We start from the raw sequence: 24,529 nt of genomic DNA on the forward strand, positions 1-24,529 counted from the left end.
ATGAGTGTAAATCTGGAGCGAAAAGTGTGAGTCGCCCTAAGTAACACGGTCCTCCAAAAGCATTGGCTGGTACTCCTTGCCATGCACGGTCTCCACAGATCAAAAACATGCCAGAGAGAAGCAGCACAGCCGCCGCTGCTTCCATGGTTACGTCAGACAGGCTGCAGGGTCCTGATGTCCGTCCCTCTGCTCTGTGCCGACTCGCCACACGGTGAACTCCAAGCGCAGCGCTGCTCGTGGCGGTGACTGAGGGGGGGGGAGGCTCCCACTGCCCCGTAGCCCCAAGGCAGCGTTATCATTCTCTCTGAAGGCGGCAGTGGGCAATGCCCAGCTCCAGCACTTCCCGGCAATCCCAGTCGCTCTGTAGTGGCAGCAGCGACTCTCTGCTCAGCCTGATGTGTAGCTAAAGAACTAGCGACTGTTCTCCAAGGCTTCAATAAATTTTTTAGCAGACTTAATATCATTAATAACATCATCAAACAATTTATCTCCAAATTTACGCCACTCTGTTTGTTCAAAAAACTATCAGGATTTGTAAAACAACCCTGCGCTACTGCATATGCTAATAACCCTGGCAAATCTTTTTCTACAATCTATATCTAAAATACTCCGCTTTTCTAAAAAGCATCTGAGCAAATTATACGCCGCTTGTCTTTCATACCTTTATATATACAGTTGCAGCCTTTGCAAAGACCTCGGCGGCGCTTCTCCGGCGGGACCCTTTATAGGCTCATCCCGAGTGCGGGGACTCCCTTCCACCTTCTGAGCTGCGGGTGCGGGGACTCCTGTCCCTTTCACCTTTCAGACCTCGGCGACGCGTGACCGGCGGGATCCTCTCCCGGGTGCGGGGACTCCAAGTCCCTTTCACCTTCCCAACGCGTGTGCGGGGTTCTTGTCCCTTCCACCTCCTGGGCTGCGTTGCAGGACCGGATCCTCCCTTATTCCGTCGAACACGTGGCCCAGGATCACTGCCAGCAGTGTCCAAATCCCGTTCAGACCGGTCCCTGTTCGGGCGCCAATTTGTTGTCGACGGAAGGAAGACACAGACGCTCAATATGAGTGAACAGTGAACTTCAACTTTAATGGATAGCTCTGTCGCCTTTTATCTAGTTCGAACATAGTCAACTCATACATATTGCAAAAACTAAGCTCAGGATTGGCTAACATTTCCCGCTCTTTTCAGGTAGTTCCTCCTTCTTTTAGCCACCGTCCCGCCTTAGGGACTTTCCCCATCGCTCAAGGGCATCGTGTCCTTGAGCCTGATTGGCTCTCAGCCAGCTGTGTACGTGCCAGACTCATGTGAGTTGAGTACGGTACTTCACTAGCCCATTGCCTCTTAACTGCCCAACATCCACGTGTCCTATTTCACTTAACCATTCCTCCACACTTTAGTAAAGTACAAAACAGCTGATAGAAGAAGGAGGGATAAAAAGAGACGCACTGGGGGAGCCCTGAGGTCAGAGCAGAAGGCACCTCGTGCACAGGAGCAGATCCCCACAGCACAGCCATTTTGGAGCCAGGAGGAAAGCAGGCAATACTTGCATTTTCTCCAAGTCACAACTGTTTTGCTCACCACAGTAAATGGTGAGTGATCGCCAGGGCTCCACACCACCCAAGGAAGCAGTGTGAGCAGCTGTGTGGGCAGGTTTTAGCAAGGCTAACCCACTAGTCACCTGTGCTATCAGCTGTTCATCCAGCATATGCTGTCTAAATTTATATTTCCTTTTGTCACACTATACTCACTATAAAGTAATTGGAATTACCCAATTTTGACTGATTGAGTTTGTGAGGGTTTCATTTAAATGTGTTTAAGTGACATATTAGAAGCTTTTGATAAAGAAAACCTATATACATGGTTATTACAGCAATGGAAATTGTTGAGATGCACTCATTTATCAGGCACTCTAAGATAATTCTGCATTTAGAAAAAGTAAATTGAAACATTTTGTTAAAATTGAGCCCTTTTACAACAATACACAAAGCAAAAAGCAATAATGCACGTACTTAAGATAAATCGTGCTTTTGTAATGTGCAATCCACAAGAATGCTGGGAATAAACTGCGTTTGCTCTGCTGACTTCTTTGCTTCTCATACTAATGCTTTCCACATTGCTACCAGGATTTTCTTCATCTAAAGCAGGTATGTAATTATGCTGAATGACAAGCCATAGTTAAGATTAGATATAGATTAGGTGTCAGATGAAACTTATGCTGCCTTTAGAAAAAAGGATATAAAGAAGTGGCATGAGTAAATAATAAAAGGACATGTAATGACTATTACCATGCCTGTGAATATAGGATGATGCTGATTCACAGCTGTATTATCAAACATCTTTTGTGCACAACCTACCCAAAACTGTGATTTTCTGTGGTAGGAGTTAGGAAGTAATAGTTATCAAGCTTTTCACACCTGTGTTAACTTTGTAAGCTGCCTCTTGCATCAAGTACTTCCATGTTGGAAGGACCTTGTGCCAATAAGTAGTACTAAGACAGGTCTCTCAATCTCTTAGAGCTTTTTGTTTCTTTTAATAAAAGAACTGAGTACCCACTGGAGATACTACCTAAATAATGCAAAGGCTGAGACTGCTAGCTATGGAATAGTTGTGCAAATAGAAACAAGACCTGACAGACAAACGGTTAAGACCATGTGATACATGATTTCCGATTTTTTTTCACGTGTTGAAAATTTTTTTGTACTAACTTAGAAAAATACATAAATCAGTTTTTTTTTTTTATTTCACTAACAAGTAAATATTAAATTTTCATGATTATTAATGGAAAAACAAACATCCTTTATTATACTTTGAAAAGTACAACTGATTTTACATATGCATTTACACTACCTTATTTCCTACCACTTTAAGTACATATCCTGACTAACGACATATCTATAGTTTTGACATGACCTACATAAATATTTTTTCCTTCAAATTAATAAAACAGTGATGCATTCTGAGTCTTAATATCTCTACCCATATGATTATACTTTACACAAACAGTTTTGACTTCTTTTTTGAATTACTGAAAAATACTTAAAAGGTAACTTACTGACATTAAAAGGACATACAAATTGGGAATGCAAACTTTTGAGTACTTCTGAAAATGTATCTTAGCAAGGGTACTGAGTAAAAACCATGTTCACATATATACACACACTAAATAATCTAGAAAGCCCTGCACATGAATAGAACTACATTTATAAGTGATAAAGAAGTCTTTAAAAACAAAAATAAGTAGCAAATGTATGTTAAAGAAAAATGTTAAGCCTTAGGAGACTGACATTTTTCCTTTCAAAAATAAAAAGTAAAAAAAAGCTACAATTTAAACCCCAGTGACCCTCTGCTTGACCTGTTATTCTAAATCTTAGACACAGTGCTTCTTATCAATCATAAGAAACATTAGTTATCTTCATTTTTATTGTATTGTATCTGCAAAACAGATGTCAACACAACATACACTTTTTTCAAATAATTAAGCCACCATAAGGAAACACAGGAAGAAGACAATGAATTTATAATGTGCTACAGAGATGCAACTGTCACAGTGCTCAGCTGTGAAGTTATACAGCCCCATTTCCACAAAAGTGAGAATCAGCTTATACATTGTCTGGTTCTAATTTGTCCCTACTTTTCCTACTGAAAAGTCAGTGTAAGCAATTCAGACCCTTAACATTTTGTTTAAAAACATTTCATCACCTCACTGTCCTCATGATCTCACGTCCTCAATTACATATAGATAAAAGGCACAAGGGAGTCTTTTTTAAGAAAGGATATCCCAGTACTACAAATGACTATAGTATTTGGGAGAGGGGGTCAAATTAAGTAGGCTTCATCAATTTCTTGTACTATGTCATGATGCTTCAGTTCCTCTTCTGCGAGGAAAAAAAGCCACCACGAGGACAACTAATTAAAACTAGATCCAGCAGAGGGCACAATTGTTGTTTTTATGTGACTTTCCAAAACTGCAATAGGATTTGGGGAAGAAAAAAAAAAAAGATTCTAGCACCTTCAAAAAGCCTTTTTTTTAAAAAAAAAAGGAATCATGCTTAATTTGCTTCTACAAACTTGCAAACTAGTCTAGTTCAATTTCTTACTTTTGCTCCTTACCATTTTTAATCCATCAAATAACTTGATAAACACCACAATGAACAGCAACTTCCACTAACAAGTAGTAAGTTCAACAGCATGCATAAAAATGATTCAAAGCTTTGCATAGGTTTTGAATCTAAGCGATTAGTTTCTTGTTGCTGAACCCCTGGAGGAAGCATTCTCAGAGTTCATACATGTAGTGCAATGTACAGAAGTCAAGAATCGTTCATCTAAGTACCTGGAAAGGCACCAATTTCAGGCCTTTTTAAGAAAAAAAAAAAAAATCAACTCATCTTTAGCTTCCCATGACTTGCAGTTCAGACTAATAATTAAATATTTTGTTTTTATCAGTTGATTTTGTTTTCAGTAACAAATGCATTACTTATGTTCTTCCTTGTTGTCCAACACACTGCTACACTCTACTGCTTTGAGAGTCTTTTCCCTCCCAATCACCTTATATTTCATGTTCATACATTTCATCAGTTCATCTTTTTTTCTTTTGCTTTCTCACTTCATCTTGTCAGTTATCGTTTGCAAACTCTTGTTCAGTTATCACATTAGAGGGTTTCAGAAGGTTTACAAGCTTATGCATCATTGCCCTTACAACCAAGCTGGAAATAACACTGATGTTGTAGCACAATTAGACTCGTACCACAAAATGAGAACAGGCCAAGCATTTTCAAATAACAGTATTTCACAGTGGCATTCAGATTTCAGTTTGTCACAGATAAATTTACAGTGAGTTGTCCTGAATCTGACTGATTTCTTTCAGAAATATGACCTTGAAAAACATGATCAAAATCCAGTATTTTCAACAATGACAGGTAGAATTACAGATACTGTTGCCTACTGTAAAGAAGTTTAATGAATTTTCATACCCCAGTTTTAAACACTACTATATCTGTGCTTACTATGCCTTATAAACCTTTAGAGTAAGAAATACTAGTTGAGTTTGAGAAGCAATTCAGTGCTTTACACCCTCGAAAGAGCATATAGTAGAAATAGGTTTCTACTGCCATGATACATCCCATTTATGTTTTATTTTGTTTCAATTTTTTCATACCACCTCCTGAATTTCACACATAAGAATATTCATTTTCCAAACCAGATATCTGTAATAGTAGCAGCACTATCTAGTAATTAGACTTTAATTATCTGTATCAGTTAAGAGCAAGGTACAGCAGAAGGCATCAAGTGTTACTGATCTGCCTATATCATTCACAATATTGAAGACTGGCAAAGCAGTGGTGAATACCGTATCTTATCATAGACCTTAAATATTATAGAATGTATCACCTAATTCTCTCTTGAATGCAAGATATTCCTCCTCATTTAAAAAAAAAAAAAAAAAAAAGTACAAGTATACCAGAAAAGGTATAGTGTAGTGCTCACATATAATTTAACAGAAATGTTCATTTTGCTCTACTGTACACGGATTGCATATGCTATAGTGACTACAGAAGGAAACAGAGACCATCTATGAAGACATGTACTAGAGAAAATAAATTTCTAAGTATATCATAGTTGCACTGTACTTTATAGTGGATTTATGCTACAGCGTTAGCGCGTTTCTTGACAGAATGACTGCAGACAATTAAGGAAAGTTTATCACATTTCTTTATGGCTTAGAAAGAAATCCTCTGACTAAGGATGGGAACCATCCTTGACTGTGAACCATCTGTGGGGAGAGTAAAGCAGCTTATGCATAGAAAAACATGACAAGTCTCAAATGTAAAATAAGAATATTAGAAAAAAATCTTCTCAAGATACCTCCCTTTTCTGTAGATTCTTTTACATAAAGTCTGCCACCTTTAGAACGACAAATACTGCAATTCTATCACTAATGCACAAGTGGTTAATGAAGCACAGGCTACATGGTAGGGCATCATAATCTTTAATGTATTTTTACTAAATTATACAAAGTTCTGAAGATCATACCAATACCAATATTCAGATAGTAAATGTGTTATTTATACTTCTTCAGTTTATTTGTGATTCAAAGCATCCAAAATGATTTCTAACAGGTACCTTTTTTCCTACACACTTTCCTACCTAAAATTCAAATGTTAAAAAGAACTACATTGGCTATTTCAAAAAAGATTTTTTTTTGTTGTTGTTGGAAGATAATGACATACAGTTTTCCGTTACATTTTAATGTTTAGCACTTCTTTTTATTTTGGTTTTGTGTATGAGCTACGACAAAAGAGACTCAGAAAACTTAATAGGTGTCATTTGTAAGTAACAATTATGATACTCATCCAAGATAAACACGATCTGTTCAAAATCCATCAACCAAGGTCTTCTGCAAAATTATGATCCTATTGTGGATGAAAGCCCTTTCCTAAAAATACTTGTATAACATTGCGTTACATAATTCTGATTAAAAGCATTCTGACTAAAGATTCTCTGTCAACAAGCACAGAAAAATAAACGTGTCAGAACTATAATGTATTTTTAAACTGTGCTTTTTTTTTTTTTTTTCCCTTTTTAACCAGCATCCTCTGTGGAAATGAATTCTAATTTAAATTTACCTCTATGGATGCAGAGGATTTTTTCTGGGATGTAAACAGCAATTTTTTGAATTTGTACAAGAAACTGACTTTCTTGTACAAGAATTTTGTCATTTATAACACAGCATTTTTTTAATGCTGCAACTTCTTCCTGATGAAAGGCATTAAAATGTAGCATTACATGTGTAAATAAAGATATATAGTGCTTCTAAAAGAATTATCTGGAAATATTTAAGCAAATTCCTTACAAAGCACATAACGTAATTCTTAAGGTTGGACTAGATGGATCATGGAGGTCTTTTCCAACCTAAACAATTCTATGGTTCCTAAGTTCTGTCAGAACAAAGGAGAAGGATTTTCAACTTGCCATTCTGTTTATCTCAGAAATTAAATACACCCAGCTTTGTCTACCAGAAAATTAAAAAAAAAAAAAAAAAAAAAGACCATTTTTTGCTGAACTCTGCCATCCACTTACTTGCTGGTTGCTGCTTTAACTTTGCAGGATTTTATCACAATTTTGAGCAAAATCTGATGTTAGTGATGTTCACCAAATCAAAGATGTTGGTGAAACAATATTGCAAAGTACTGCCACAGATGTTAAAATAATAATTTAACATATAAATAGCCAAAATACAATACTGTTAAAGCAAGGCATTTCTGCAATGGAGAAACAAACTCACATTTGGCACCCTGAAAAATTTAGTGATTCAATTCAATTTTAAAATCATTAAAATGCATTAACTTGCCTGTCTCAGGACTGTTTCTAGAGTAGCTTCCTTTAAACAACAGAGTGAACCTGTGGTTTTAGAGGAGTTAAGACCAGCATTCAAATATCACATCCCAGAGCACATGGCAATTTATATATTTATCTAAAAAGAAAAACATAGAAAAAATCACAAATCGGCCAATCTATCCCCTAAGAGCCATCAATTCTTTTCATCCTCACTAGTATCAGAAGATCTCAATCTCTTGTAGTAATGTTTCTAAGGTAATTAGGTTCATGACCTGCCACAGGGAGCAATTTCTTCCATTAACTTACCTGGACAACAACAGAAACACTCTAAAGAGGCCTCCAAATTTTGACCTGAACTTGAGCTGATCTGACAGCTGGAAGCCATCTTCTGAATTATGGCAGCATTCCTTAATCACCTTGAAGCAAGCAGTCCTTTGGGAATTTCACTAAAGATTTCTCCAGTTACATTCTGATAAAAAAGCCAACATTTATATATATATATATATATTCTATATATATAGAGAGAGAATAAATATAGAATATAGAATTATTTAAGTATAGAATATAGCCAATAGAATTCTTTAAAAATCAGCTTTCATATTCTTTTTCCTACAAGTCACAGTTGTTTCCTACAATTATCAAAAACTATTAATAACTTGCAAGCTCATCTTGGACAATATTATACTAGCTTATAATTCACTTAACACAGCACATGATTTTCTTAGTATATTCTATCAGTTTTGATGGATGCTGAAGCCTTCAGGGTAAAGTCTTTCTCCTCTGATAAAGATTATTAAGAATTTAAATATGACTCGAGAGTGAGGATAAGTTAGACACCAAAGTCTATATGACTTACATATTTCTCAACAGTAGTTCATTAGCAGGCTGATACACAGTCAACTAGATTCAAGAGTGTCACATTCATTTTAACTTAATAGCTTTCCACCCAAATCCTATAAACCCAAACCAAAAATCTAAGCCCATACTTAAGTTGTAGGACCCAAAGTAGGAAAGAATGTAAAACTGTGCACTCTGTGCAGTATCTTTCTGTTTACAAACAGCTGTAGTCAGAAATAAAATGGCAGACCAGAGAATCTGCAAGCATGCCTTCGCATACTGCAGCATTTTAAAAATTCTAATTAATCAGACCAAATATGCTTATGGACAGCAGCACCTGCACTACCACTGCCAAGGCTTTGCAGCAAGTTCCATAGCAGCCATCAGACAGATGCCTGACCAGCCTCCGTTTCCCTCAGAGCTGGGCTTATGTCCACCCCTGTGGACTGTGTTATGCCATACCAGTATTAGCAAAACTAGTGAGTGTGTGAAGTTAGTTATATGTATGCTAGAGAAGCCTAAAAGGCTTAATTTATGCTGACTTACTGTCACCTCATGCTTCCTCAAATTCTTGACAATATGATGAGTCAGAATCTGCAGCAGCAGCATCTTGCAGAATTAGGCCCCATGCATCAACTAAGTATTTGTTTTGGTTTATTAGTTTCCTGAAACAACAGATTTAAGAAATCCAGCAGTTCATTTTAACTATCTACACAGTAAAATTATGGCCAGCAGCCAATATGAAGTGAACTGATTATGCTGAAGAGGTATCTGGGGTCCTTTATATTCTCTACTTTGTGAGCTTTGGAGCGGTTTAATGAAAAAATTTCATCGTGTGTGAATCATTAAGCAGGAAAAAAGTTACTAAAAGCTGATTACATTATCAAATTCTAAAACTGCACCAAATTACATTAACAATTATTTACACTGTGATACGATGGAGCATGTATCAGAGTTTCACTTTCCAGTAACTTGCACTTTTCTTTTTCATATATTGAGAAATGAATCATAAGGAATGTATAACTCAAGGCAACAGTACTAAAGAAACAAAAAGCCATTTCTGAATTTTTTTTTTCCAGTAAGGTTAGATAGAGCAAGGTTCAATGTTAATAAATAAGAACTCCATCTGCTATGTAAACAAAAGGTTGCAGGGTTGCAGTCTTTTTTTTTTTTTTTTTTTTTTTCAGATATGCTGCAGTTTTGACCTAACAAAGCTGGCCAAGGTGACAGTTTGTCATCACTCAGCATGTCTTCTCTGATCCTCAACTCACACAACTACTTTACTGTCTGAATGAGGCAGGAACCATCTATCACCAGCCTTCTCTCTGTTTATTTTATCTCCCCTGTTCCTTGCCCTGGCACCACTTGCTGCCTCTCCTGCTGTCCTCATGGTCTTTACATTTAAATCAACCATCCTGCTCATTGAAGTGCAAATCAGATCGGCGGGAAATGAAAAATTACCTCAATTCAGACCACGACCATCAGCAGCAGAGGTAGCACCCTTATTGGAAACAACAGACAACAAAATCATACAGGAGCTGTGACTTCCCCAACTTGTATTAGACAAAACCCAGCGGGCAGGTAGCAGGAGGTGTCACCAAGCAGCTGCTATGCCCAGCAGCAGTGACAAGAGACAAAACAGCTAGCAGGGAGCACACAGAGGGAGGAAGAGCATTGGGGTACATCGGTAGGAAGATACATTGGGATACCCACATCCCCTGGGCAGCCTGGCCAAAAGGCAGCAGTCCCAGCCCCTATCCCAGCCCCTGTGCTGGAGCCTTGGTCCTAGCACAGCACTGCCAGAGACCTCAAGGGATCTTCAAAACACAAATGCTGCAGGTATATCTGGTTGGATTTAAGGTCCTAGACATTATTATCAACATCATGCTATTGTTCTGAAACCCAAACTAAAGTCCAATGCCTTCTTAGCCTGCAGTATCATTCCATATTTTGTAGTAATGAGTAATTGAAACAGAGAATGTTTTAATTAAGACTCCAAAGTGAGTGTGGCAGAAATGAAGTACTAGCAAATCCTTTATACATGTATTTTGTTTTTAAATTAAGACCCACTCATTGCAACTTCTACTGAAGAAACACATATGCCACATCAATTAAGTAACATGAGCATTGCTTCACCAAGCAGCAGCAGAAGCAACTAATAATTTTACTGGCTACTGAGATCTGTATGCGGTGGTGTTATAAATGGCTTTGTTTCAGGTTATTTTCCTTTCTACAATGTGATGACAGCTTTTTTTGTGTATTAACTTTAAAAAAATCAAAAATATGAGATATTTTTCCAAAGATTCTTTTTAAATGCATCTATCACCTAATAAATACCTTTTGCTTTGTCATTGCATTAAAAAAAAAAAAACCATACAATTTTTCAAAATGAACCCTGACTGATGAAGATCTATACCAGTATTTCAGAGGTTAAAAGAGAACAACTATGCTTAAAATGAACATTTCTCCAATTGTGACATGTTTCAGCATGCCTTGCAAAAACGTATGATGTGACTTCTAAACTGGTTCCTTCTAATTTTCTGTAACATGTTTTAAAGACATTCCAAATACATCAGTCTTTTTAGACAGGACTTGTATAGCTCTGTATTTGCACAGTGTATAAAACAACATAGAAAGCTTTAAAAATCCTAGTTTTAAAAAGACTAAAAATACTAAACTGCAATTACATGCAACCTAAATTAGACATCACAGTCTTTGTTCTGCATATAAGAGTTAAACCATTGTTAGAGAAGCATTTTGTTCAGAGGCAGAATATTCCAAAATACAGCTTTCCCCAAAGACAGAGAAAGAAATCCTTCTAGTTGTTATAACACACAAAATGTATGATGGTGATTTTATTTGTACAAGATTTAAAGAATTATATAGCTAGCTAAATATTAAACCCTTTCTTCATGAAATTCAAAATTAAGGTTCTTTTGCTGTATGAATAGATCAAATAGAGACAAGACATCCTGACCCATTGCACAATTTCTCTCAAGCCAATGTGCCTGCAGAGGCTAGGTCAGAAAAACATTCTGCCCAGACAGTATTGCAGTGGGCGTTTGTTTTTTAATCAACACTCAGGAGAAAAGTCACTACGAAGATAAGGCTTTTTCCCTGAGCAGTAAGAATGCTGGTGAGTGACATCTGAGATGTTTCTAGAGGTCACATAAAAATTCCTTCCTTCTTTCCAGGTAGAGGTCTCTTTTTCACATTTTTTTTCCACACTGATGATTAATACTTGGATTATTGTAAGTATTATAGGAAATAAAACTATTTTTATTTTTTACTAGCCAGGCCATACCTCAGAAAGTTGCAATGCTGATTGTCTTCTCTGTTCTTGTTTTAACAGGTGAAGTTATTTTCTCATGGGAGAGTTACCACATACAAACTCCACACACAACACAGACCGCTGGGCCCCACATGAAGTGTCACACAGGCAACCACAACCCAACCCAGGCTGTTCTCCTGAGCCATTATAAAACTGAGCCTCTTCACATAGAGAGGCATGACTAGGACAAGACTGGGAGACATCACAAACAATGAAAACCGGGGATGTAAGGAAGCTCAGTAAGGCCTCTGAAGAAGAATGGCAAAAAACCGTAGCGGCAGGCAGGGTGGTGCTGGGCACGAAGCAGGCCCAGCAGAGAGCAGGCAGCAACAGCAGGAGGACAAGTGCAGGACCCGAGCTTGTTCTCCAGATGCTGACAACATAGTCGACCCTCTGACAAGGAAATATTTGCAAGGGTGTATTTTTTTCAGTCACTTGCCATTCCAAATGGCGTTAACTAACCAAATGAGACAATCTATTTTCTAATTAAGGTTGCTCCCTTTGACCAGTCTCTAATCACATAACTCTGAAGTTATTATATGTTTACAAACAAAAGGAGTTTCATTTTATTATTTATTTTTTTTACAACTCCTAAAATCAATGTGTTTGCTTCCATCCAAGTAACACAACTGTGAGTGCAGAGAAAAATCAGCTTCAAGCAATTATCTGTGTTCATAAATCTTTCTTTGAATTGCATTAACCTTCCCACAGCTTCACAGAACAGGCAGACTGTATTGCAGAAGAGTAACGGAGATCAACACCAAGACTTGATTTTGTTTACTTCAGATAAACTACATTTTATGTAATCACTTTTCAAGCATTTTATTAAATTGCATTTGGTTTTATTTTCACTTACTGAATCACTAATTTGTATATCTCAAATGCAGTTCAGTTTTGCTACTACATTACTATGAAGATATTACTGTAGTCTAAAATTGCACATGGCTATTCATCAAAATAATTCAAGCCAGCAAACTACACAATGCCAACTCAGAATATATATGATTTGCTTTGACTAACAACCATTAGTTCACTGTAATTTGCCATGGTAAATACCTGATGGATACCCAGAATTCTTTTGCTAACGTTGAGCTAAATTTTTAATAGGCTTCTGAGGCTTACCTTTTTATTGTTGGGATTTCTACAGAATAATAGAAAACCTGAAAGTAATAAAAATATCTGGAAAGCAGTCATTTTCTCCACTCCTCCCCCACCTAAAACAATAATTCTTTCTACAATATAATGGGAAAGCATCCAGCAGCTACACCAGCTTTTCCCAAGATAGAAGCTGACATTACACCTCCCAGTCTAGTGCTGATGTGCATAAAACTAGTACAATGAGCCTTGACATTTGTCATTGTACTTAGCTACAAATGCATTACAAGAAATTACAAGGGATGCTATCAGAAAATTGCAAAACCAATGAGTGTTTCACTTAGTTACTGTAATTCTTCAATGCTGTTCCAATCTTGCGCAAATTAGAAGCCACTTACAGCTCTGAAAACTGACAGGAAACTGAATGAGGTTTTCATTATGCATTTAATAGTCTTACTGGGTTATTTCCTATTAAAAGATTGTTGTTGGATAACTGTATAGCCTCTCTCTATATTCATGCCAGGTACAAGTACCAACCAAGATACTTCATTTAACTTCTAGAACAAAAAGCCCCACCAAATTCCATACTACAGGAGTAAGAAACCAGTAACAACAACAAAATCCTTAGGAAACTAGGAAGGAGGTTTGATTTACGTTGCACCAATAGTGTAAATTTATCGCTAAAAGAAAAACAAGTGTTTAGTCCTATTTTGCATTTATAACACCAAAAAAAAAAAACACACACAACAATTTATGAATACTTAGGAAGCTTCCTAATAGCTCTTGTAACATGTATTCATTAACACTGACTCCAAAATGTCTTTACTAGACTGCCTCCAGTACAGTGCAAGTAACACTCATACCACTTAAACCACCTAAGGTTTAAGGTAATGGAAACTTTAAAGACCTGACAAGTATTGTGCGTGGCTATGACACTCACCTAACATTATCCCATAAAGCTGAGAAGTGTTAGTATGGTCATCCACATAAGAGATCATGAAGCATGATTAAGAGATGCCAGCATTTTCAGTGTTACACACCTCTGAGTTGCATTATCTTTCTACCTGGACTCCAGCTTTGTTAGTGAGGGTGCTGAGGCAAACAGCTGACTGACATACTGCTGAACGCAAACAGCAACCCGAAGGCATCTATGAACACTGGGCAGTGGGTTGCATCCTGCAGGGCTCTTGGCACCTAGCATCCACCTTCACCCACTCTGCATATGCTTGGCCAGTAATCAGACACGGAGGCATTCCCAGCTGCTGTTAGGCTCAGGCCATTCCATCCCATGCTGCCCCCCCAGCCTCCTGTCCCCTCCCCAGAGCCAGCCAGCAGGCACAGAAAAGGGGCATGCACGGCTGTCAACCTCCCCACTGTGACAAGGACCAGCCCACTGGTTTCCTCTGTGCAATCATCTTAGTGACATGCCACAAATTAAAGCTGTACAGAGATTCTTTGGGTGGGAAGACGCAACAGAGTTTGGACTTCAGGAGCATGTGAACTTCTGAAGGACATGCAAATGACCAGAACAAGCCAAAACAACGGGGTGAAGCTCACTGAGCAGGAAAGTAATCTCTCCATAATAAAGCATCTTAGGAAATCAGTTAATACTGTGATCATCCACTACCATAGCAGCTATATGTTTCTGCCAATTGTAAGAATATTAAAGCTATTCTACCTTTAGTGAACATGTCAAAATCCAAGTCTCTGTTTTTTACTGAAACAGAGAAAGCAAATTTCCCAACATTTCTTGGAAGAAGGCAACACATTTTCAGTGTCCAAGCATCTTCTTCACATATACGTGCACATGTACCTACACATAACAAACATCCCTCTGGAGTCATAAGCTACACAACTTTAAATTTAAACTCCCCTCTTTAATTGGGCCTATCTAAGATGTCTGGTATCTAAGCTGTGGGAAGGCACAGTTTCAATTTAAAAATCTGAGATCCTGCACATAAATCAATCTCACTTCTCCTAACTCACCAGTCCGTCTCAACAACTCACACTTGGCATATGTTCCCTTAGGCACCACCACCTGACACTGTAAATTAGTCATCAGCTGCTGACTAGGATTATGTGAGAGTTTAGATAGGAGTTAAAGGTCTTTAGAGGCTCAAGAACTGAAAATTCCTTCCTACCAGCTCCCCAGTCCTGTGTCTTTCCCATTAAGAACTAGCTTTGGGTAAAGAAAATCAGTGTATGAAAAGTGGATCAAGTTTTGAAAAATGGATCAAGTTTTCCCGTTGGACAATAGTCAATAACTAATGCTTCCCTACACCATGTGTCCACAGCTATTGAAATTTCACTAATGCAAGATCACGTTATCATTTACAGATACGCTTTCATTCCTTTTGTTGTTTAAGCACATAATTATTTTGAGTAGACAAAAAGCACTTAAATGAATTTCAGACATTGCAAGCTGGTGCTGAATATTTTAAATTTGCCTGTACTGTTTTAAATGAGTAAATTAGCATAGCATCATCATCATCAGTCCTCTGTTGCACCAGCCATTTCTCTAGGAAACTGACCTATGATGGAAAAAAAAAAAAAAAAAAAAAAACAGAAACAGAAAAAAACAGAAAAGGCAAAGAATCTGTACTGCGTAAAGAAACTCAGACCACATCCAGTAAGTGGAAACCCAGATAGGTTACCTAGTGGATAAGATCTTTGAAGATTTCCGGGATTTCTGCATCCCAGAAACAAAGGGAAATGGTACGCTTACTTCCACACTGTACATGGCATTTTACAGGTAATTCAGGTACACTTAACCCTTGCATTAGAATTTTTATTCAACTGAAACAGCTTGCGTGACCCAATAACCTGAGATTTTAATTCTGTGATGCTCATGACAGCAGAAATTGAGAGCTCTTTGCTTAAATTCATGATAAGCCATTAAATTTAATAACATTTCAGGTTGCAGTAAAATAAACTTGATGAAAAATAAACTTCTGTCTGAAGCTAGAAGTGCTTTGATACTTATTGTTATGGAAAACAAGATCTCAACAGTGCTCGTATGTCAAAAGTACGAAACAAAGCCCTTGCCAAAGACGTTACAGAATTATTCAGCTAAGTTTCTATCTGCAGTGAGATGGCAAGAGTTAAGATTTCAGACAACACTGGATATTTTTTGTGTTTCTGTTAAACAATCATTGCTAGTATTCACATATTTCTTATCTGATCATTAACCACTGACATAATTAATATGCACTCATAGAAGCCCCATAACAGGTAGAACATAATCACCTATAGATTTGATTCATGGAAGTGCCTTTTTGAAATAACTAAGACAGATTAGATTCCTTGAAGTGTCTTGGATACAGAAGCAGCAAAAAGCAAGTTGGGAGTTACCAACTGTGGAGGGGTACTAATTAACAACTCAATTAAAAAAGGCAAATTAAACTTTATGGTTCATTATCCTTCACTGCTTAATAAATTGTTCTGCTAAGCAAATGATTAAGAGTGATTATTCCAGAAAACTGAAACAGTAGCTATTATTCAACTTATTAAAAACAGTAAAATAAAACCCTTTGAGTTTTAAAAGACCCAGTACATACTGATTGCAGGACTTCATTCTAACTGAAAAATCAGTAGCCTAATTTTGTTCTACATCATTTTCTCTCTCATATTTTATATCAAAAACTACATTCCACTCTTGTGATGGAAGAAGTCAATTTATTTCTTAAATAGTCACATTTTTAAAAAACATGTGATCAGTTTTGTAGCTTGCCAGAATGAATTCAGTTCTTCTTAACACCAAAGGTCTTCAGTGACTGGCATACTCAGAACTTTTGGAATTGTTTGAAAGTTTTGATGCTTTGGATACCAACGGACCAATATTACACTAACAGTTTATTCACAGAGGATGTTTTGACAAGCTGCTGAAGATGAGACTACAGAAGAGAGACCTCACTCTCCATTTGACACGACAATCTATCCCCTTCCTTGGTCTTCATAGCCTAGAAGTATTGCCCTAACAAGGGTTGTGGATTTTTTCAAAAAATCAGATTCAGCAAAATACATTACAGATACATTAAGAACCTAAACCCACTGGTACTTTGTGTTCTCTTTCACATGAATGTCAATTAACAGACTAGAATATTTAGGTGCATGTATCAGAGACTTACCTGCAACAGTTTATGGTGAGAATTATCTGAATCTCGTGCTACGTAACACTGAAATTGCTACTATACTATGCTAATAAAAATCAAACTTTCTGATCAGTTAGAAGCTATTGGAAAGATGGTCTTTTGCTCCTACTTAAAAAATACTCTTTTTAAACGGACTAATTTTCTTCACAGAAAATACCAAACTGTACTTTAATGAGATAATTAAAGAGAACTCAGTTGGAAAACTCTGTGCATATCATTCATGAAAAAGGAGTTTCTCACTCATCATAGAAAAATTTTAAATGGACCTGAACACTAGATATTCTAACCAAGAAATTCTACTCATGGAATATCAACCTACCCAATTTTACTTATACAGTATCCCGTTATTTTTTGAATGAACATTTTAAACTTTCTAAGCATTTTCAATGACTGCAGAGAGACTTACTCAGCAGAAAACAGACATGAATTTCTGCATGAAAGCAGATTATTTAGCAAGACAAGCAACTTATCTGCAAAACCATGGAAACAAATTAAAGTGTACTGCTGACAAAGAGATAAGTCGCATAAAAATTCTGAGCTTGTGATTATCAACTGGAAATAATGAAAAGCAATCTTACTATGAAGTTTTATTTTCCATGCATCCTCCCTCTCCCCCTGCTTATTAACATGCTTTGATCGCATCCTCACTGGCAACGTGATGCATCTTCGGCAATGCCCCTAACAAAGCCTACTCTTATAAGATCTAAAGTGAAAGCTTAATATCTAATCTATACAAATTCCATGACACGATGACTTGCTCATAATGAAAACATACGGTAGAACTCCACAAGCTTTCACTCCCTTATTTTAAAATCATCTCCACTAAATCCACTCCCTTCCAAATCTAACATCCCTATTGGATTAAACAGTCCACTTCCATAGAATAGAGAAGTAAATATCTATATAGATTATGGTCTATATAAACCAGACTTGCATGCAAACAATGGCCAGTTTTCAACCAACTAGTAGATATGGAAAAATTCTGGCCAAAGTCATCTTTGGGTCTGAAACAAAAGTGGTTTTGAAAAACAAATAGAATTTGTGAGTAAGGAAAACACCAAAACCAACAGTATCGATAAATAAGGGAAATGGTTGAGGAAGCTAGAAGGAAAGGAAGGAAGCAGGTAATGATACAAACCATTGTGGAGCGAGGGAGATAGTCACGTAGTTTATGATCAAGTACCAATCTTGCCTTTTCTATGTATCTAGCACACCATACAATCACTAACAATGCTTGTGAGGATATACCCCTCTCATGACAGTATAAAGCAATGTTTCCTAGCGCTGACAATTCCAGTTCTGTTGTCTACATGGGAATGTTATTAATTGTGGGGTTTCAACATAAATATATGTATTATATATGTAAATACTGCCTCTCAAAGAAATAATAAATGAAACCTCAGTCAAGTGAAGAGAGTTAATCCTGTGTTCCTCATGGTGTTGAAATGTTACCAAGCACTCTTGGAATAATGGCAGCAGAAGGCCCTGCAACAGCCAGCACCACATTCACACACAATGCTGATCCAGCAGCTCTTGCCATGCAAAGCCAACTGGCTTAAAGGAAAAACTATTAGTAAAAGGAACTCCTAAGAAACTTCCACTGATACACTTAAAATCAGCTGCTTTTACTTCATTATTTCATCATGACATGATATCTGAAATGACTTTTTATGCATTTCTCTGTAAACGCTACATGAAGCAAGTTTTCATTTTTCCAAAGCTTCATTTATTTTAAGGGAAGAACGTGTGGTAGTGGTAGTGGTGTGGTAGTTTTACCATGCTGGGCAGCTAAACACCAGTACAACAGGAAGACGTTTTATTCAGGTGGTGTTGATAGCATCTCCATCCTCTCTTTTGTTGGAGTAACAAAAACACATCAACATTAAAAAAAAACAGGCAGACATATAGCAATAGATTTCCTTGCCATTGCAAGAAAAGAAACATCTTTAAATTAATATTGATTGTTCAGTATGAAATATCATACTCGTCTAATATACATGATGAATTCATTACTGGGAGAGTCAAGTAAGATAAAATGAGAAATACTCAAGGGTGTAACTAGTTTTATTCCTCATACAGTAAAGATATGGAAATATTGATTACCTTTTCAAGTGAATACTCAAGTAAAATAAAATCTCACCAAAAGTCATTATCAATTTCAGCTTAATGCTTACAGATCTCCAATGAGAATTTAGTTAAGCACGAACAAATATATGAAAATGCCATGATAAAACAGAAGTGCAAGGGATTATTTGTACACTGAACTTCATGCAGGTTTTAAAAGTTAAAGACAGCCTCAAGTATTTCTGCTCAGGTAACCTGGGGTATTGAATGTCAACAATAGACTTAAAAAAAAAAATCCGATGGCAAAGCAGATTTCAAGAAGATGAAACAAGATTTACTGTAACTTGATAAACTAAACCAAGCCCAAGCAAAGAAATTTCTACATCAGGAAGGCAACAAATAATTCCACATTACCACCTGTTTAATGATTCTATTGTGAAAGTTTTACTTTATTATGATAAATACTCATTATGGTTAAGAATTTTATTGATTTTTATTGATGTATTTACATCTTTTCCTCTATACTACCTTTCAAAACAGATAACATAGTGCCACTCAAAGGTAATTTATTTAAAAAAAAAAAAAAAAAAAAAAAAACATGAAAAAAGCATTTGTTAGCCTCTGATTACCTCATAAATAGCAAAATACAACTCTTTGCTAGTTTTTGGGTTGCAGACTTCAACTTCTAAGAATAAGATGTAAAGTTCATCTGGATCCTCACACGTCCCCCATTATCTTTACAGGTATAATTACTATCATCTGTCTCAAGTCAAAAAATCCACATAAGAGAATGACACAGAATTTATGGATAAAAGTAGCATCTCCTTTAGTCAAGCTCACAGACTTGCAGCAAGAAGAAACACTCTTTGGCTGCACATGCCATTCTTCCAGACTCCACGGGGGGAAAAAAAGTTAAACTGTCTTTATCTAGCTGCTTTGCTCATGTCAAAGCATGCAAGTTAGAGGGATGACTTTGAAATTACAGAAGAGTTCCTAAAATATCTATTATCTACTTCAAAGAAGAATTAATTCAGGAAAGCCTTATTGCTAAGTTTATATAAGAAGTCAGACTTGATCTCAAAGGTTCAACTCAGCTTCAGTTATTATGCAATTTCTCAAGTTCCTGTCAAGGCAAATTGCTATTTTTTTCTTTCAAACCAACTGTATCTCTTATGACGGTTCAAGAATTGTCAAGCCCAACCACTTCACACCATAGATGAATTAACAGAACTTGGACAGGAATAAATACAAACCAGATTTTAAAATGTTCACATTAACAGGATGGCAAGATTCAGTGAGCTTAAATGCCTTATTTGTTTCATTCACTTAAATAGTTGTCCATCTAACTTCTTTTCTTTATTGCTCAGGTACCAAACTGCACATAAGCTGCAACCTGCCTACAGGAAGCACTCCACGATCCCGCAAAGCCAGCAGCCAAGGGTCCAGGGGTTTTCCATGGAACAGACAGAGAGCAGAACACCAGCACCATAACTCCAACGTTACCATAGTATTTGTATGGGTTTAAGGCAGCAAGATTTGAGCTAAGTACTGCTATTAAATACAGCAAAATGGTTTTCAAATTCAGAATGAGGCTTGTGTTTCCGAATACTAAAGGTCACTTAGCTATTATTTATTACTTCATATCACATTGATTTATCTGAGGAGAAAGTGGAAGATGGACAAGTTCCAGCCATCGGGACATTATCCTTGAAGTTACGTTAACATGGCTTATTTAGTGCTGCTCAAGTGGTTTCAGTGATTAACAGCACAATCTCCTCGGAGTACTGTTTCACTCTGTTTCCGAAGAGACCAAAACAGCAATTCAACTGCACTATCCAGCCTAGATAAGCAATTTTATACCACCTGAATGCAGAATGGTGGACTCTTTCCTTGCTTAGGCAAAAGATTATTTTCAGATATATTCTGAAAGTTATTTAAATTAATCAAAATATTTGGCAAGTTGGTTTTTTTGATCTGTCTGCTTCCAATCAGGCTTTTATGTAAGACATACTGAGAGATGGTTAAAAGCAAAAATATTTTAGTATTGCTATCAAAGAAAATATTAAATCTTTCTAAGCAGAGAAGTTACCTACTGACCTAGAAGAACATGATTTTGTATTGCAGAAAGTCTGTTCACTTTTCCAGTCTGTCTTCCCTAACCTACATGTATGTACAAGCGATATGCCTAATTAGAAACACCACCACCTCCAAAATGCACAAATACCTGTAAACAGCATGTGCAATCAACAAATATCAGTGGTAATAGGAGGAGAGAAGATGGACTTAATATCAAGCCAACTTATTAGCTTGGTTGCCCTATACATTTCACCTTCATTAACTTCCAGACTTGCCCTCTTTGTACAAGGTTTACAGCCTGAACAGCTTTTTGTACAGTTTACAGCCTGAAGCTAACTAATGAACATCCAGATGAGAGGTGTCATGGGAATTCACATGACAAAACAGGATGGTTTTCAAAATTTAATCCATTCCTCACACTGAATGCCTCACAGTGCAAGCAACACTAATTTATGATTAAAAGAAAAAAAAAAAAAAAGAAGAAAAAAAACATGCAAAACTAGGAGATTGGATAATAAACATATCTTCCTTATTTTTAGGTTCCTGGAGCTTTTTCAAAGTAGATTAAATAATCTGCCTTTGAAAGCTGAGCAAGTACATATGCTCCAGAAATAGTCCAATTTACTCAGCCATTATGCTTAGCTGTTCACTCTATCGCAACCTAGTTATAAACTTTTTTTTTTTGGTACTGTTGCCTTAATAATTTTATCAATTTAAACTCAACAGCACCCAGTTTATACTGTAGTTTGCACAAAACTATTTCTACAATGATGTCGGGATCCAAAAGCCTTTAACCACCATACTTCACCACTGAAATGCTAGTTTTGGTCTGTGGTGACACGAAATCCTCAGAATTTCTCTACCCACTGAAAATGAGGGAAGTCTTTTTTTTTAGGTGTTATTACTCATTAATTCCATACACCATGAAGGTTAGATGACTCAAATATCAGCTACTGCAAAGCACCCTGAACAATGATACTCAATCACACCACACAGGAAAGGTTTCTTGACTATTTTAAATTATAGTTCAGTTTCCCAGATCTGCTGAGAAAAAAAGGCAGCTATTTTTCCTCCCTTTTGTAAGATTGCCATGCTTTGATAGACTTCTCTCTCATGATCCCACAACACTTCTTGCACTTTTTTTTTTTAGAGAACTTTATACCTGCATTAAAGAACACACGACAGCAAGCAAATGCTGTGCTTCCTTGTTAGATCTTTTGCCTTTCATATCCATCTCATATTTACATTGCAAATGCATCTTTGAGATGAGAAAGTCATTTAACTCTCACAAGCTCAATGAATTTCATGTAACCCAGCACAGATTTCCTGCAAATAGCTATGCTCCCAACTCAAAAGCCTCTTGCTCTGTTTTTCTAGGATAATTATATTTCCCATGTAATTGTGTTTTTATCTTAAAACAACCAAAAATGCATTATGCAAATCACTCCTTTCAAGAAATCACTTTGTGAAACTAAAATAAATTTGAAGGTTTATTGCCTTGCAAATTTCTTCACTGTAGCCCTTTAAGTGACAGGACACAAATCTCACAAAACAAGGCAACACAAGAAGAGAAGCAGGGACAAACGTCTGTAATCTAGTCTGAAAACCAAAGCGGGTGTGATGCCATATCTCAGAAAGCCTGCCTCTGGGAAACAAGTCTTCTATTATTTGAAGGGAGCTCCTGGAAGGTGCCAGGGCTATGTACCACTAGTGCAAACAGACCAGATGCTCACTCGGCAGCTCTGCCCCCTGCCCAAAAGCTACAGCCCACCATGCTGGGGCAGAGCCAGCACACTCCAGCAAGGAAGGTGCTCAGAAGCTGCTGCAGACATGCACACTGACTTTCCAAAAGCAGTCCATCAGTTCTTAAGCTGCTCTCAGAAATGTTGAGATCTAGCTGCACTCCAAACAGCCATACTGGTTGCAATTTCCCATGTAATTTCCACCTTAGCTTGTCCTTAGGTTTGAGCATGGGTCTGAGCTCATCCCACCTGTGTACAGGTTCTCCTGATCACACTCTGTCTTAGCTTCAGATTCCTCCTATCTTAATTAGTTCTGCAGCATAGAAAAGGCTTCTTGACTGCAATAGTTTGTGTCCTCATGGATCACTCCATGTTCCTCTTAAGTCCCTTGGGCTTCGTGAGCTCTGCAAGGAACTGACCTCCTTGTTCTGCTCTGTGGGTACTTCCACAACCCCAATCCCACCAGAAATGGCACAGAAAAAACAACTCAGCTACAGGACAGCCACCTCAGTCTTCTGCTGCATCCTGCCTCAGCAACAGTTACTAACACGATCACTGTCCCCAGTCTGCAGGGATGGTACCTGCAGACCTCTGAGCAAGACCCTCCCCAGGCGAGCAGACAGAGCAACATGGCTTTGGGGGATCCTGCAGAGCAATTAGACACTGAGGTGCATGCTGCAGATCTAAATGAAAACCAGTTAACAACTTCCTTCTGGAGGAAGATAATGAAAAATGCGAGATAATGAAAAATGAGTATCATCACTTCTCCATAGCAGTACTAAAGTATACAACAATTATCCATATATAAGCTTATTACTAAATAATTCTCTCAATTTAGTAATTGAGAGAATCCTCTCTTCATCCCAGAGGACTCCACAGAAATTTTCAATGCAGCATCATATGCTGTATTTAATATATCAAATTCATCAATTTTTATTATTTACCCTTTATATCAGTTACTTGTAAAACATCAAATTTTCTACAGAACTTTAAACATATGCATTTTCTACATCTGGCTCTGTGCTGTGACTTCAAATAACAAGGAGAATGAATTATTTTTGGCTGACCCTCACCCCATGTTTCATTTATGATCACTATAAAGAAGTGACCTGTGCTCTGCCAAAAGCCAACGTCAACTTCTGTCTCCTGCTGGTTACATTCTCAAATGAAAACACTTACAAGAGACCACGTACTTACTCTTTGCTGCCTAGAGCTCGATGCAGAAGAAAGATTTAAAGAATTGGAAATTCATGTCCTTTGACCGCTCACGAACCACACCAGCATACTACCTCCAGAACAAAGCCCGCCCTCTTACTGCACGAGGTTGTCAGCGTACTAATTGCAACGCTGCGGATTTGATGTGCCCTGCCACTCAACCAGATGTACCACTGGGGCCCCACTGGTAAACTGCTTGAAGCTTTTTCAAAAGGGAATTATTTATTTTTTCTTGCATTACATGCTCATAGCACACTTCCCAGACAATTAGAAACAATAAATGCTTGTTAAAAGCAAGGCGATGATGGCTGCAATTTAAAAATCTACGTAACTCTGTCAAATAGTAATTTATTATTTTAAGTCTTGAACCATACTTGTGTGGATTGTTAAGGCAAAAACATTGAAAGTGCTGGTGTCTGAGGATTGGTCATTTACCAATACGAGAGGCTAAAGACAAAGCATACCTGTAAATAACTAACAACAGTATTCAGTAGCTTAAACACAGAATTAACCCGTTAAACTTAACCAGTTTATAACATATATTTTCCATTATCACTTCAGAAAATAAATGTTACTGTGAAAAGCCCTGAGAATCACTATTATGGCTTTGATCCTTAATGTATTTTACCTCTGCTGATCCTCTAATTTGGATACTTTCTCCTATTTTTGAGGAAAACAGAATAGGCAG

The sequence above is a fragment of the Aythya fuligula genome, chromosome 15 (genome assembly GCF_009819795.1).
Source record: "Aythya fuligula isolate bAytFul2 chromosome 15, bAytFul2.pri, whole genome shotgun sequence".
Classification (NCBI taxonomy): Eukaryota; Metazoa; Chordata; class Aves; order Anseriformes; family Anatidae; genus Aythya; species Aythya fuligula.